The sequence below is a fragment of the Elephantulus edwardii genome, unplaced genomic scaffold, assembly GCF_000299155.1.
Source record: "Elephantulus edwardii isolate Elephantulus edwardi_28Jun2011 unplaced genomic scaffold, EleEdw1.0 scaffold00031, whole genome shotgun sequence".
In the NCBI taxonomy this organism is placed as follows: Eukaryota; Metazoa; Chordata; class Mammalia; order Macroscelidea; family Macroscelididae; genus Elephantulus; species Elephantulus edwardii.
In genome coordinates, this window is record NW_006399781.1 from 10,798,738 (window position 1) to 10,812,690 (window position 13,953).

Here is a 13,953-nt window from a genome sequence, read left to right on the forward strand (position 1 = left end):
GAGGGAGGGAAGGGGAAGGGAGGGGGAGGGGGAGAGAGGGAGAGAGCTTACAGCCTCAGAAACTTGATGGAGGAGGATCGCAAGGAGATAGAACCAACCTCAAGTCAGGAAGTGAGCGTACCAGCGACCCGCCAGAGCTGCATGTGAGGTGGAACCGACTCCTGACTGACCCTCTAGTGCATCTCAGAGGTTATATATCACGTAGGAAAAGATAGCCCATCTTTCTCCAACAGAAGCCCCTTTTACACACACACACCCACACACCCCCACCCCCACCACTTAGTGGTGTTGTAGTGTATTACTGAGACAGATGGACAAGTCTCCTCCTATAAAGATTTATACCCTTGGAAAACCCAATGAAGGGTCACTGTGGTCAGATTTGACAGTAGTCGGAGAGAGGGGTGTGTGTGTGTGTGTGTGTGTGTGTAAAATTAACTAACCATTTCCATGGAGGCAGAACCAATCCATAGCTGACCCTCCAGTGAGAGTCAGAGGCTTTAAACCACATGGGAGGAGATCGCACATCTAACTCCCATGGGGCAACTGGCAGATTTGCCAGCCTTTGGGTTGGCAGTACGGTTCTTACCCAATAGGCCAGCAGTGCTCATATACCTAATTTTAATATATATAAATTTCATAACATATACATAAAGAAATTTTAACTATGGTTGAGTGCCACTCTATTTGTCTCTTTCTATTACATTTTTCCATGTCGTTGAGTGGCTGTGGGCATTTTGGGGATCCAGCAAAGAGGAATTTGAGCTGAGGGTGCATTTAATATGAATAGAGTAGGACAATGTGTTTAATTCCCATTCTTTGCATGTACTGATATTACTAGTAGAAATGTCTTCTGCCACTAGCCTACCAAGAAGCTCTGGGGCTAGAGAGAACATTGCCCAGTAACTGTGTTTCAAAGTATCTGACAACAGATGTTTGTCGACAGTGCAGGAAGAACAGGGTGTGAATGATACAGAGCCAGATCCACCTGCCCTGAGAATGTCTGGTGGCTCCAGACAAACGGACAGCTATAATATTCCTGGGTGAAGCAGCACACCTGAAGAACCAATATTCCCTGTGGTAAGACTCAAACACATATTCATAAACAGATTTTTTGGTTTAAGAATAATTTCATTATACAATTATGCAGATTACAATAGCATGCAGTTATTATTTCCTAACAGACTTTTATTTTATAGAGCAGTTTTAGATTTGCAGTAAAATCAAGAAAACTAATCAGAGTTCCCACTTCCAGGCAGTGCTGGGACTATGAGTTCTGTTCCTAAGTCTGCCCTTCATTTGAGTTTGTGTGTCAATAGGGTCAGGTTGGTATGGTTTGGATCTAATGTCAGTCAAATATTTGTCTGAGTAAGTAGTATACCATTCCATCCACAGGAAACATTGAAGAGGCACAGATAAACAAAATTGTCTTTAACATAAAAAATGCAATAATAGCATAATGCATTAACAGTGCGGCAGTACTTTTTGATGCACGCCAAAAAAGTAAAATCCAGCCATTATTATGAACCGTTGTATTAATTAAAGTTTTTAATATAATGGGCGTAACAGGCGTGTTCGTTATCTAGTGCTGCTATAACGGAGATACCTCCAAGTGGATGCTTTTAACAAACAGTCACTTACTCTCATTGGTTGCCAACTCTAAGGGGCTCTTGCTCCCCTCTCTTTTCTCTTTTCTGAGGCAAAGGCTTTGTTTCCCTCTGCAGGCCTACATCCTTGACATCCTCTGAGACATCTGCATGTCTTGACCTTTCTGGTGTCAAGGAACTTGCTAGTGCATCCTGAATTTGGATTTCTAGCCCCCTAAAAGGTAAGAGACTAAATACCTGTTTGGTGAGGGTTTCCACTTATATTGTATCTCTGCTATAGCAACTCTAGGTAACTAAGAAGAGAAGAACAGGATTCCTAAAGGATTTCAGAGAAGCGTCCTCCAGTGGAGTGCTGTAGTACCAGTTCTTTTCTTACCTGAAACTGTATTTCAAGCTGCAAGGCTACACTATGGACACAGTTTCTGTTTAAGAAAAGCAGCAAAAGAGAAGTCCCTCAAATTCCCTCTGGGTTTGCATCCAGGATCCTGCAGGATCTCCCTAAAAGTTGAAATGCAGGTTTTTTTTCTATGAGGCCAGCCCCCACCCCCCACCCCCTCCAGAAAAGTTGATTCAGATAATGCCTCAAAAAGAATCATCCACCACTTGTAGGGAAACGGAAGGCGTCTAGTTCGAAGATATTCCTCGAGCTCTTAGCATTTTGGATTGATGATGAATTTAATCTTTTTAACGCAAATGTTTCTTTCCCAAGGGACTGTTCTTCCTCTCTGCTCTCGGCTGCCTTGCCCGACTTGTAGCCAACAAAGTATGGCTGGGTTTTTGTTGACACATTTTCTGGGCAAGGCTATTTGAGAAATACTGACATTTCCCCTAGCTTCCTCTCCAGGCATCAACCCAAATTGTCTCCTATGCCTTTTGGGGCTCCAATATTCTCTCTCTTTCTCTTTCTCTCCAAAGAACTTTAGTCTTCACGTTCACATTCAAATGCTCTTTCTTTTCTTCTCCAGACTTGTCTGTGTCCCACAGCCTGGACTTCTGCCTAGCTGGCTTCCGAAGCATGCTGTCTCTGTAAGCTGAGTCCTCTCTTCTCACAGGAAGGGAAGGGACTTCACAGATCTTTTCAATTCCCAAACCAAAATCGCCTCTATCACATCTTTGCCATATGGCCATCTACTGTCTTTTTAAATGCTCCCAGAAACAGAGAGCTCCTTGCCTTTCAAACCACCTGGTCTTCCATTGTTGGGAGGAGGGGATGGTTAGAAAACGGCTGCTTATGAAAGCCGAGATCAAGCTATGTAGGCTCTTTGCTGGCTCTTTGGTTTCTCATCCAAGTGACAAATGGAGCTTGAGGAAAGGAGAATGGAGAAAAGAGGCCTTTGCGGCCCAGACTGACCCAAAGAAAGCTGATACAAATCTGGTTTTGCTCTGAAGACAGTAGAATGATCTGGAAATTACTCAGGAATAGGCCTTAGAAGACAATGGCCACCAGTACTTGATTTGAAGAACTAAAAGATAAGATCTGCCCTGGAGATAAAATTGTTAAAAGTAGAGGATGTGTGTGTGTGTGTGTGTGTGTGAGTCCCCCAGAGCACTGATGAGATCTGCATTTGAAAGGCTTTATAGACCTTAAAGCATTTGAAAGGCTTTACAGACCCACACTGGAATTTTTTTCTTTCCCCCCCCCCCACACATTGGACTTTTGATTGAAGAGATTCTCATTCTAAAGAAGGGCAAGCAGGAAAAGAGAGAAGGAAAAAAGAAAGGAAGAGACCAGAGCCCACTTCCTGACTTGAAGTTGGAGTGTGCTCACTCATAGCGGTCACTTGGATCCACAGGAGTGGAAGTGGGAGGAATACAAGGACGGAGGAACAGGCTGAGCTCCGATGGGCTCCTTTAGTCGCGAGGATGAGCAGAAGGGTTGTTGGACTGAGGAGCATGGAGTCCTGAAGAACCTTGGCTTGTAGACTTGACTTGACCCCATGTGGAGATGGAGGCTGAGTTACAGATCAAGAGATCTGGAGCTCAGGGAGAAGGGTGGCTCCTGAGCTTGCAGCTGATGCCCATTTGAACCTAGCCACCGATGGCTGGGGAGGAGTTGACCAGAACCCAACCAGGTGAAGAAATGACCCACTCTGTGAGCTAGGGTTGACTGCTGCAACCTGATGGCTTGCTCTGGACTGGACTTTGCCTGTGAATGCAGATGCTCAAAGTTCCAGTTGTCATCTGGTCTCCGTCATTCATGGATCGAGACTTGTAATAATCCTTCACAAGGTTAATGGGAGGATTGAATCAAATTGTGCAGGTGAAAATGTTTTGAGACTACCAAAAGTTTTATAAAAGAGAACACAGTTATTGTTAGTAAGTCGGGGAACCAGCCCAGCTCAAAGTTACAAAGTGGACGATTTGGGGTTACACATTGTCTAAGTAGAAGGTCTGGTGGTAAGAAACTGCCATGCAATCCCAAAGGCACGTGGTTTGAATATGCCAGCTGCTCTGAGGAAGAATGTGGACAATTTCCTCCCCAGTGATTAACTGAAAACCCGCTGGAGCCGTTAAGTGGATTCTGACTAGATGGCACACAACAGCAAGACTACATGGCATCGGTAAAATCAGTTCTAATCATCTTATCCAGCTTGGAGGGACAAATCAATCATGCTGAGACGACAGAATCTGGACATGCTAAAAGTGGAAGGGCATGCATTCCCATTTGGCACGATGCACTCATTTTCAAAATGGATGAAAAGAATTGGCTGCATGATGATAAATAATGGATTAAGGCTTGATCTGAGAAGAATGGGAATCCCACTACACATGATTGTGCTTATGTGAAACCTATACTTGAACCAGGAGGCAGTCATCAGAACAGAGCAAGGGAACACTGCATGGTTCAAAATTGGGAAGGCTGTACAGCAGGAATGTGTCCTGTCTCCAAACTTTTCCAATCTGTTATGTGGAACAGATTATCTGAGAGGCTGGGCTCGGTGTGGAGAAGTGTGATATCAGGATTGGAGGTAGTCTCATCAACAATCTGCGTTATGCAGATGACACAACCCTGCTTGCTGAAACTGAGGAGGAGCCGAAGCGCTTGCTGCAGAAGATCAAGAACTGCAACTTTCAATATGGATTGAAGCTCAACATCAAGAAAACAGATTCTCAGCACAGGGCCAATTGGCAGCATCCTGATAGATAGTGAAGAAATTTGAGATTGTTGACAGCTTCAGTTTGCTTTGCTCTGCAATCAACACTCTTGGTACCAACAACCAGAAAATTGAAAGATTAATTGCGTTGGGAAAGTCTGCTGTCAGAGGCCTCTCCAAAGTACTGAAGAGCAACAATTTCAATATGGAGACTAAGGTGTGCCTGATACAGGCCATGGTCTTTGCAATTACTTGCTATGCATCAGAGAGCTGTACAATGACTAGGGAGGATAGGAGAGTTGACACCTTTGAGCTGTGGTGCTAGAGAAGAGTAATGAATATACTGTGTACTGCTAGGAGAACAAACAAGTTCGTCCTGTAGAGGGTGAAGCCAGGCTGCTTCTTGGAGGCAGGATTTTGAAGCTTCATCTGACATACTTTGGACAGGATCAGTCCTTGGAGAGGTACGTCATGCTTGGGAGGGTGGAGGGACAGCTCAGGAGAGGAAGACTCTTGATGAGATGGATTGATTCAGTCACTGGGGTAACTGGTTAAAGACAATACTATTGGCCGGGGATAGAGCAGGGTTTAAGGCTACTTAGGTCGCTATGAGTTACAGGCGACTCAATGACACATAACAACAAACCACAATAAGACTTGGTCCCAGAAGCTGATTTCTAGACATAACTCTTGTAAAGTTTCCTAACAGAGACACACTTGGTTCTTTGGACAGAAAAATCTTTGTTTTGTGGAACTTCCGAGTTTGGCATCTCCAGGAAGTCTCTATCCACATGCATCGATGTCAGCAGTGTCTTCTCTTCTCACTACCATCATCACAACTATCTTCTCACTACCAAAAGAGCCTTCACATGGCTGTCATCACATCCAGGGGGCAGCACAACCTCACATATGACCATTGGAAACAGGTGGTCAAAACTCTCCGCCATGCTGCCATGGGATGGGTTCAGACTCATGGTGACACACTCTCCCAGCTCCCTCACTGGATTGCTGAGGTGTCAATCTTAATGGGAGGAGGCTGCTCAGCTTTGTCTTGTGGAGCAGCCAGTGGTTTTGCACCACAGAGGTTTGAGGTCTTTTGGTTCACAACTTCTATGGACTACCAGAACTTCTACCAGAACTCCTGAGGATAAATCCTTAGGTCAGTATATATATCTTCCCCCCACATAATTTTCCATTATTCTGCTTTGAACATGTATTGATTTTTCATATTTCCTCTTATTGTTGCTTTCTTATTCAGATACACATTCTTTCCCTTTTTTTGGTTCAACCTCTCCCATCTACTTGAAAAAGATCAAAGACTATATCTTTAATATGGATTACATTTCAATATTAAGGGGAAAAAAGGTCCGTTACCACTGGGTCAATAGGCAACATCATGATCGATGGAAAAAGATTGAAATTGTTAGTGATGTCATTTTGCTTGAATCCACAATCAACATCCTTGGGATCAGCAGTCAGTTAAAGAGATGTATTGCTTTAGGCAAGTCTGCTTTCAGGGGCCTCTCTAAAATATGAAGAGCAAGGATATCAGTTTAAAAATTTAGGTGCTCCCGATTCAAGCCGTGGTTTCTCTTCACCTCCCCCGCCCCCCCGCCCCGTCATGTACTGTCGAATTGGATCCTACTGGCACAGGAGATTGTCTCTCCTTATCTAGCAGAGCATCTGGTGGATTCAAACCGCACAATTTTGGGATTGCAGGACAGCTTCTTGCCACTAGACCACCAGAGCTTCCTTAGGCCACGGTCTTTTCATCATAAGCTATGCATCTGAAACCTGGACAATGAATAAGTATGGTAGAAGAAGAGTTGATGCCTTTGAGTTGTGATTTGGGAGAGGAGTACCGAATAGAATGAACAGATGTGTCTTGGAGAAGATGCAGACAGAGTCCTCCTTGGAGGCAAGGATGACAAAGCTTTGTCTTTCATAATTTGTACGTGTTACCAGGAGGAAAGTTCTTTGGAGAGACAACATGCTTGGAAAAGTGGAGTTCCAATGAAAGAGAGAAGACCTCCAATGAGATAAATTGACACAATGACTGCAGGAATGGGTTCAAGTGTATCAGAGATGATGAGGATGGTTCAGGTCTATTGTTCATAGGGTTGCTATGAGTTGAAATTGACTAGACAGCACCCAACAACAACAACAACAAAAATAATCTCATTAATTTAAAAAACCTGAAGCGAGTACGCACACGCATGTGCGTGCGCGTGCACACACACACACACACACACACACACACACACACACATCCGAAATCTTTGATCAGTTTGCATTTCATCATGATCAGCACTATTTTAATACCTATCCATCTTAATTTTACTACTTATATAACTAATGTGTGCTAATTTAGGAAAAAATCCTCATTTTTCTCCCTCAATTTATGTTTACAAATTTGCAATAATTTGTAAACCTAAAGTTTTTAAAGCATATAAATTAAAATAAAAATTAAAAATTTTAAAGCATATAAAGAATTTATAACTATGTAAAGAATTTCCTCATTGTTTTCACTTACATATCTTCATGTTTACATTTTACCAACTTTATTTTATTTGACTACGTGATTTGAATTTCCTTTCAACTCCTATCTAATGTGAAAAATAAAACTCAAGATTTGAAATATAAGGCTCATTCTGAGCAATTGTTTTATATGTATATAAGGACACCAATCTAATTGTAAAAGGAAAAAAAAAGCAAATAGCTTGAAGTCAGCTAGTTACAAAGTTTATAACGAGAAGAGGAAGGAGTTATTCTTAACCAGGTTGATGAACCCTGCCCTCTCTCACTGAGATCTACTATCTCAGGTTACTAGGTGACTTCTAGTCAGGCAGCCAAAAATGTGACCCTTCACCCATCTGTAGCCACTAGGCCTTTTGAAATTTAAAGTAAGGAAGCCTAGCATCTTCTTTCATTAAATCATGAGGTAAAGCTCTTACAACAGAAAAGTGGTTTAGCAACTTTGGTTGAAAAAAAGAAAAATAGTCAAGGAAGCCAGAGGCAGGATTCGTTTTGGATGTGTATTTTTTTTAGGTTCATGCATAAGAAAATCCTCTGAAGTAAAAGTAAACTACCTATTTTGAATAACAGTAATAATAAACCTCTACCTAGCTATCATGCTTTAAACAGGACAAACAATTCATTCTGAAATTAAAGCACCTATCAGCATGATGTCAAAGAAGTCTATTAATCACAGCTCTGACCTTTATTTATACCACTTATCTCAACTCATTGCTGTTGAGTCAGAACCGACTCATAGCTGACCCTTCAGCAAGTCCCAGGGAGCACTTGTAGCCTAGTGGGTTAGGAGCTGTGCTACCAGCCCAAAGACTAGGCCTTTCAGAGTCCTCAGCTATTCCTGGGGGGAAAGATGGGTAATCTGCTCATGCAATTTACAGCCTCTGAAAACATGCTGGAGAGTCAGCTATGAATCAGTTCCAAGTTCCTGACAATGAATTTGAGAGTGTTTGAGAAAATGGTACAGAGCTCAGAGCTGCTGGTGAATTTGAACTGCTACGTTTGGCTTAGTAGTGCAACTCTCTGCAGACTATGTCTGCCACCAGAGATCCCTTTTGCACTGCTACGGACAAACAAAATTCATCATCAAATCATATAATCGGTGGCAGTGTGATAGGAGGGATTATAGAAGCAGGGGAAGGACCATGACTGAGTTCTGTACACAGTTACAGGTTAAAACCTTTAGAGGATTTGTTCTGGGGCTCCACCTACCTGTCCACCTGGGGTCATGGGGTGTGAGGCATGGGTCAACTACCTGGATGAATCACCAGGCCTTTAACTTTGACCTTAAAGTACTTAACACTGGCTATTTTCCTCAAATCATTAAGGGTATATTAATGAAGTTCTCTGGTTCAAATCTAAAGCCAAATTTGCCCCTCTTTGGACCTGCCTGAGAATTTTAGTGTACTTTCAGTTGCACTTTTCTTGAGTACAAGACTGTTATTCCTGGAGTTGGCCCAGACTTGCTAAATTTAGCCACATGGTAGGCTTAACGGCCAGAAACAATTACACTTTGGGGGGGAGGCGGGGTGGGAGTAGAGAATGAAAATGTCAGAACTCATGTCAAAACTCAACAGCAAGCAAACAATGCTGGCGAGGTTGTGGAGAAACTAGAACTCTTTTTCACTGTTGGTGGGGGTGTAAAATGGTGCAACCACTGTGCAAAACGGTGTGGTCCTTTCTCAAAAAGTTGCAAATAGACATACCATTTGGCCCAGCAATTTCACTACTGGGAATATACCCCAAAGAGACCATAACTAACATCCAAGCAGATAAATGCACACCCGTGTTTATTGCGACTTTGTTCACAATAGCAAGGACTTGGAAACAACCTAAGTGCCCATCAACAAATGAATGGATAGAGAAGCTGTGGTATAGTCACATAATGGAATACTATGCTGCATTGAAAAACAAGGAACTCATGCAATATTATTCAAAATGGGTGACCCTGGAGGACATTATGCTGAGTGAAATATCTCAGTCACAAAAGGACAAATACTGTATGATGCCACTGTTGTAGAATGAGGCTGACATCAAGGTGGGGGTAAAACTGAGAAAAACTGCATAAATGATGTATACTGCATTGAAGCTGAAGAGGAAGAGAACAGTTTAAAAGTAATATATTTTAGGGCATTATGATTTTCATAAGAGTTCAGAATGAGGGTTGCAGAGTGGAGTGTACTCAGGGTGGACTTGGGAGGTATGGGGGGATTGTGTACCAATGAAAGAGTTTTTCCTTTTGCTTTTCAAGGAGAAGAGCGAACTGGAGGGGGTGGGGTGGGCAGGGAGAAAAGTGCAACAATGAATGAATGGAAATCCAAAATCTCTGTAAATGTTCATTGGAAATAATAATAATAAAAAAATAAGGATGACAGAAGAAGAAGAAAAAAACAAAAACCTCAAAGGGTTGTTAGGACTCCTGCTCTGAGTTTCGAGCTTCCACAAACCAGGCAGTTCAGAATGTAAGCTCTAGTACACTATCTATGCATATGGATCCTCAAATTCAATTGTGAGGATAGATCAGGCCCCTAAACGGTTTTGTTTTGATGTACACTGTTGTTGTTAAGTGCTATCGAGTCGACTGCAGCTCGTAATGACTTTATGGATAACAGATCTTAACCTTACCGCTCCTACATCATTCTCAGAATCTCTGATATGCTTGCGCCCATAGTTAAAATCCATCTTGTTGAAACTCTCTTTTTCTCTGACCCTCCACCTTTCCCAGCACGATGCCTTTTCCCCAAAGACTGGCATTTCCTGACAACCTGCCCAAAGTATCTGAGACAGGAAGCTTCATTTGCTTATAAGGAGCACTCCGGATGCTTTTCTCCAAGACAAACTTGTTTGTTATTTTGGCCGTCCATGAGATATTCAGCACTCTTCTCAAACACCATAACTCAAAGGCATTGATTCTTTTCCTGTCATCTTTACTTATTGTACAACTTTCAGATGCATAGGAGTAATGCTTAGTCTCTAAAGTGACACCCTTGCTCTTTAGCACTTTGGAAAGACCTTTGAAATTGGATCTCCTCAATGCAACATGCCTTTCAATTTCTTGACTGCTGTTATCAAGGGTGTTTCTTTTGGATCCAAGTAAAAGGAAATTGTTGATAATGTCAATCTTTTCTCCATCTATCCTGATGAGGACCTTTGTTTTCTTAATAGTGAGATGTAATCTATATTGAAGGCTGTTGTCTTTGATCTGCTGCAGTAAGTGCCTCAAATGTTCTTCACTCTCTGCAAACAAGGTAATGTCATCTGCATAAGGCAGGTCGTCACATTCTTCTTCATATAGTCTGGATTTTTGAATTATTTTCTCAGCATATAGATTGAATAGGTGTGGAGAAAGGATATAATCTTGACAAATATTTTTCCTGATTTTAAAACATGCAGAGTTTCTTTGTTCTGTTCAGAGAAGTGTTTCTTATTCTATGTAGAAGTAGTGTATGAGCACAAGTAAGTGTTCTGGGAGTGTTCCCATTTTTCTATTATTACCATAGATGTTTATGATCAATCCAGACAGTCAAATGTCTGCATTGTCAATAAAGCACAAGAGACCATCTTTCTGGTATCTCTCTGCTTTCACTCAAGATGCATCTGACTTCAGCAACGATATTCCTCATGCCATGGCCTTTTTTAAATCCAACTTGAATTTCTGTCAGTTCCCTGTCCTTTTACTATTTCAGTTGTTTTAGAATAATCAATCTTTGGCAAGGTTTTACTTGCATATGGTGTTAGTGATACTGGTATTTCATTTCCACATTCTGCATATAAGAAGATCCCTTACCCTTACTGTAGTATGTACTTCCTGTAAGCTTAAGCATAATTATAAAAATGAGAAAACTGATAATGATAAAATATTATCTAAGCTACAGATCTTAGTTAATTTTTACTAATTGTCCAAATATTCTTTACAGCAAAGGAAAACTCTGGACCGTATTTTTTAATCTGCAAATTTCCTCTTTGTATTTTAAAATATTAATATTCTCTTCTGGTCACTGGCACCCTGGGGACTTGAACCACAAGTCCAAGAACCACACCACACCACACACAGCCAGTCCTGAAAATGGCAGAGAAATGGCATCAAGAAATCCCAGTCACAACAACCTAAGTCTCTTAAGGAGGTAGACTCCAAACATGCTTTTGTCAAGAAGCACAACAAGGGCCTGAAGAAGAGGTAGGCCAATGATGCCAAGGCCATGGATGAATGTGCTGAGACTGTGATGGCTCTTGTCAAGCCCAGGATCCCAAGGAGTGTCAACCACAAGCTCAGCTGACTGGCCTACATCGCCCATCCCAGGCTTGGGAAGTATGCTCAGGCCTGCTTTACCAAGGGGCTCAGAATCCAGTTGGCCAAAATCCAAACCCAAGGCTGAAAGTAAGGGCCTAAACTCCAGCAAAGTTGTCAACTCAGGCGCCAGCTAAGGCCTCAGCCCAGGTTCCTATAGGTGCCAAGGTCCCTGCAAAGTCTCCATAATTGAACTCTCCCTCTGAGGACAGAAAACTGGTGTGACCCCCTGGGCTACAGGTGTCCTTGTGTGCTATTTGTACAAATAAATCCTGAGACAAGGGGGGAAAAGGACACTAGTATTTTTGTGAAATATATTTAATGTGATGTCTGTATCTGTTAAGTGATGTTGTAATCTTATCAATGCATCATATGATCAGTGCGCATGATATTGGTTCTCCTATAACAGTTGTTCTTAGCTTTGATCATTGCTTGGTAGTGTTTACCAAGTTTTTCCATTTTTCCTTTATTTTATTTTTTTTTTCCCTTTCAGGGTCATACACTGATACTACGCAGGTATCTTGTATGTAAGTACACATCAAACTTTAAAACTACTTGTTTTGACCTCCATTAATGAGTCTTATCTGAACCAATTATATTCTTATGATGGTTATTTAGTTATCTTAGTGCTGCTATGACAGAGATACCAAGAATGGATGACTTTATGAAACAGAATTTTATTCCCTTACAGTTTAAGAGGATCGTAGCCTAAATTCAGGGGCTCAGCTCTTGGCAAAGGTCTATTCTCTCTGTGTTGGTTGCAGAGGAAGGTCCTTGTTCCATAAGCGTGTGTAGATCTGTCATTTCTTGGAGATCATAATGTGTGTGGCCCTCACCTTGTGTAGTGGAACTTCCTTGTGCAGGGACTTGAGTCCAAAGGACACACTCTACTCCTTGGCACTTCTTTCTTGGTAGCACTGAGGAATCTCATCCCTGATCTCATCATTCTTAATCTCAGCCCTAATTGTACTTAGTTGTTCTCATTTGAAATATATATATATATATATATATATATATATATATATATATATATATATATATACAGTTAGCTTTACAAGTGGTTGTCTGATCAGAACAAGGGAACATTTGCGTGGTTTAAAAAAGAAAAGGCATGTGTCAGAGTTGTATTCTTTCTCCATTCTCATTCAATCTGTGTGTTGAGCAAATTGTTCATGAAGCCGGACTCTCTAAAGAAAAATGTGGCATCAGGATTGGAGGGAGACTCTACAACCTGCATTAAGCAGATGACAGCTTTGCATGTAGAAAGTGAAGATTGGCAGCATTAGCCAATCTGCAGAAGATTGAAGCCATAGCTTTCAACATAGATTGTATCTCCGCGAACAAAAATTCTTACCACTGAGCTAATGAGCGGCATCATGATAAATGAAGAAAAGATTGAAGTTGTCAAAAATTTTATTTTAATTCAGAATCAACACTCATAGTAGCAAGTGTCAAAAAAAATCAAGAAAACATAGTACCTGTCACAGCAAGATAATAATGGTAAACAACCCAGTTGCAAAATGGGCACAGGATATGAACAGACACTTCACCAAAAAAAGACATTCAGATGGTGAACAAACACATCAAGAAATGTTCAAAATCCCTAGCTCTAAGAGAGATGCAAACCAAAACAGCTATGAGATATTATCTCACCCCAGTAAGAATAGCAAAATTTAACAGGCAGCAAACAATAAATGTAGGCGAGGTTGTGTAGAGACTGGAACCTTTATTCACTGTTGGTGGGAGTGTAAAATGGTGCAATCACTATGAAAGGCTGTATGGCGCTTTCTCATAAAGTTGCACATAAAAATACCATTTGACCCAGCAATTCCACTACTGGGAATATACCCTAAAGAAACCATAACTGCCACCCAAGCAAATATATGGACACCCATGTTTATTGTGTCTTTGTTCACAATAGCAAAGAGTTGGAAATGGTCCAAATGTCCATCAACAAATGAATGGAAAGAGAAGCTGTGGTGTATTCACCCAATGGAATATTATGAAGCACTGAAAAACGAAGAACTCCTGAAATATTATACAAAGTGGGTGACCCTGGACAACATTATGTGGAGTGAAATATCTCAGTCACAAAAAGACAAATACTGTATAATGTCACTGTTACAGAACAGGACTGATATGAGCGTTGTGGTGAAACTAAGAAAAGAGAGGATAATGTACACAGCATTGAAACAGATGAGGGAGAGAACTAAATAAAAGAAACATATGAATAAGTATTATTGGCATGACAAGAGTCCAGAATAAGAGTTGCACAGTAATGTGGTCTGGGGTGAGGGTTGGGATGACTGTATAACAATGAAAGAACATTTTTCCCAAAGAAAAAAGCAAACTGGTTGGAGGGGAGACAGGTACAAAAATGTGTAACAGCAAATGAATGCAAATAAAAAAAAGAATATGTTCAAACCCATTAATA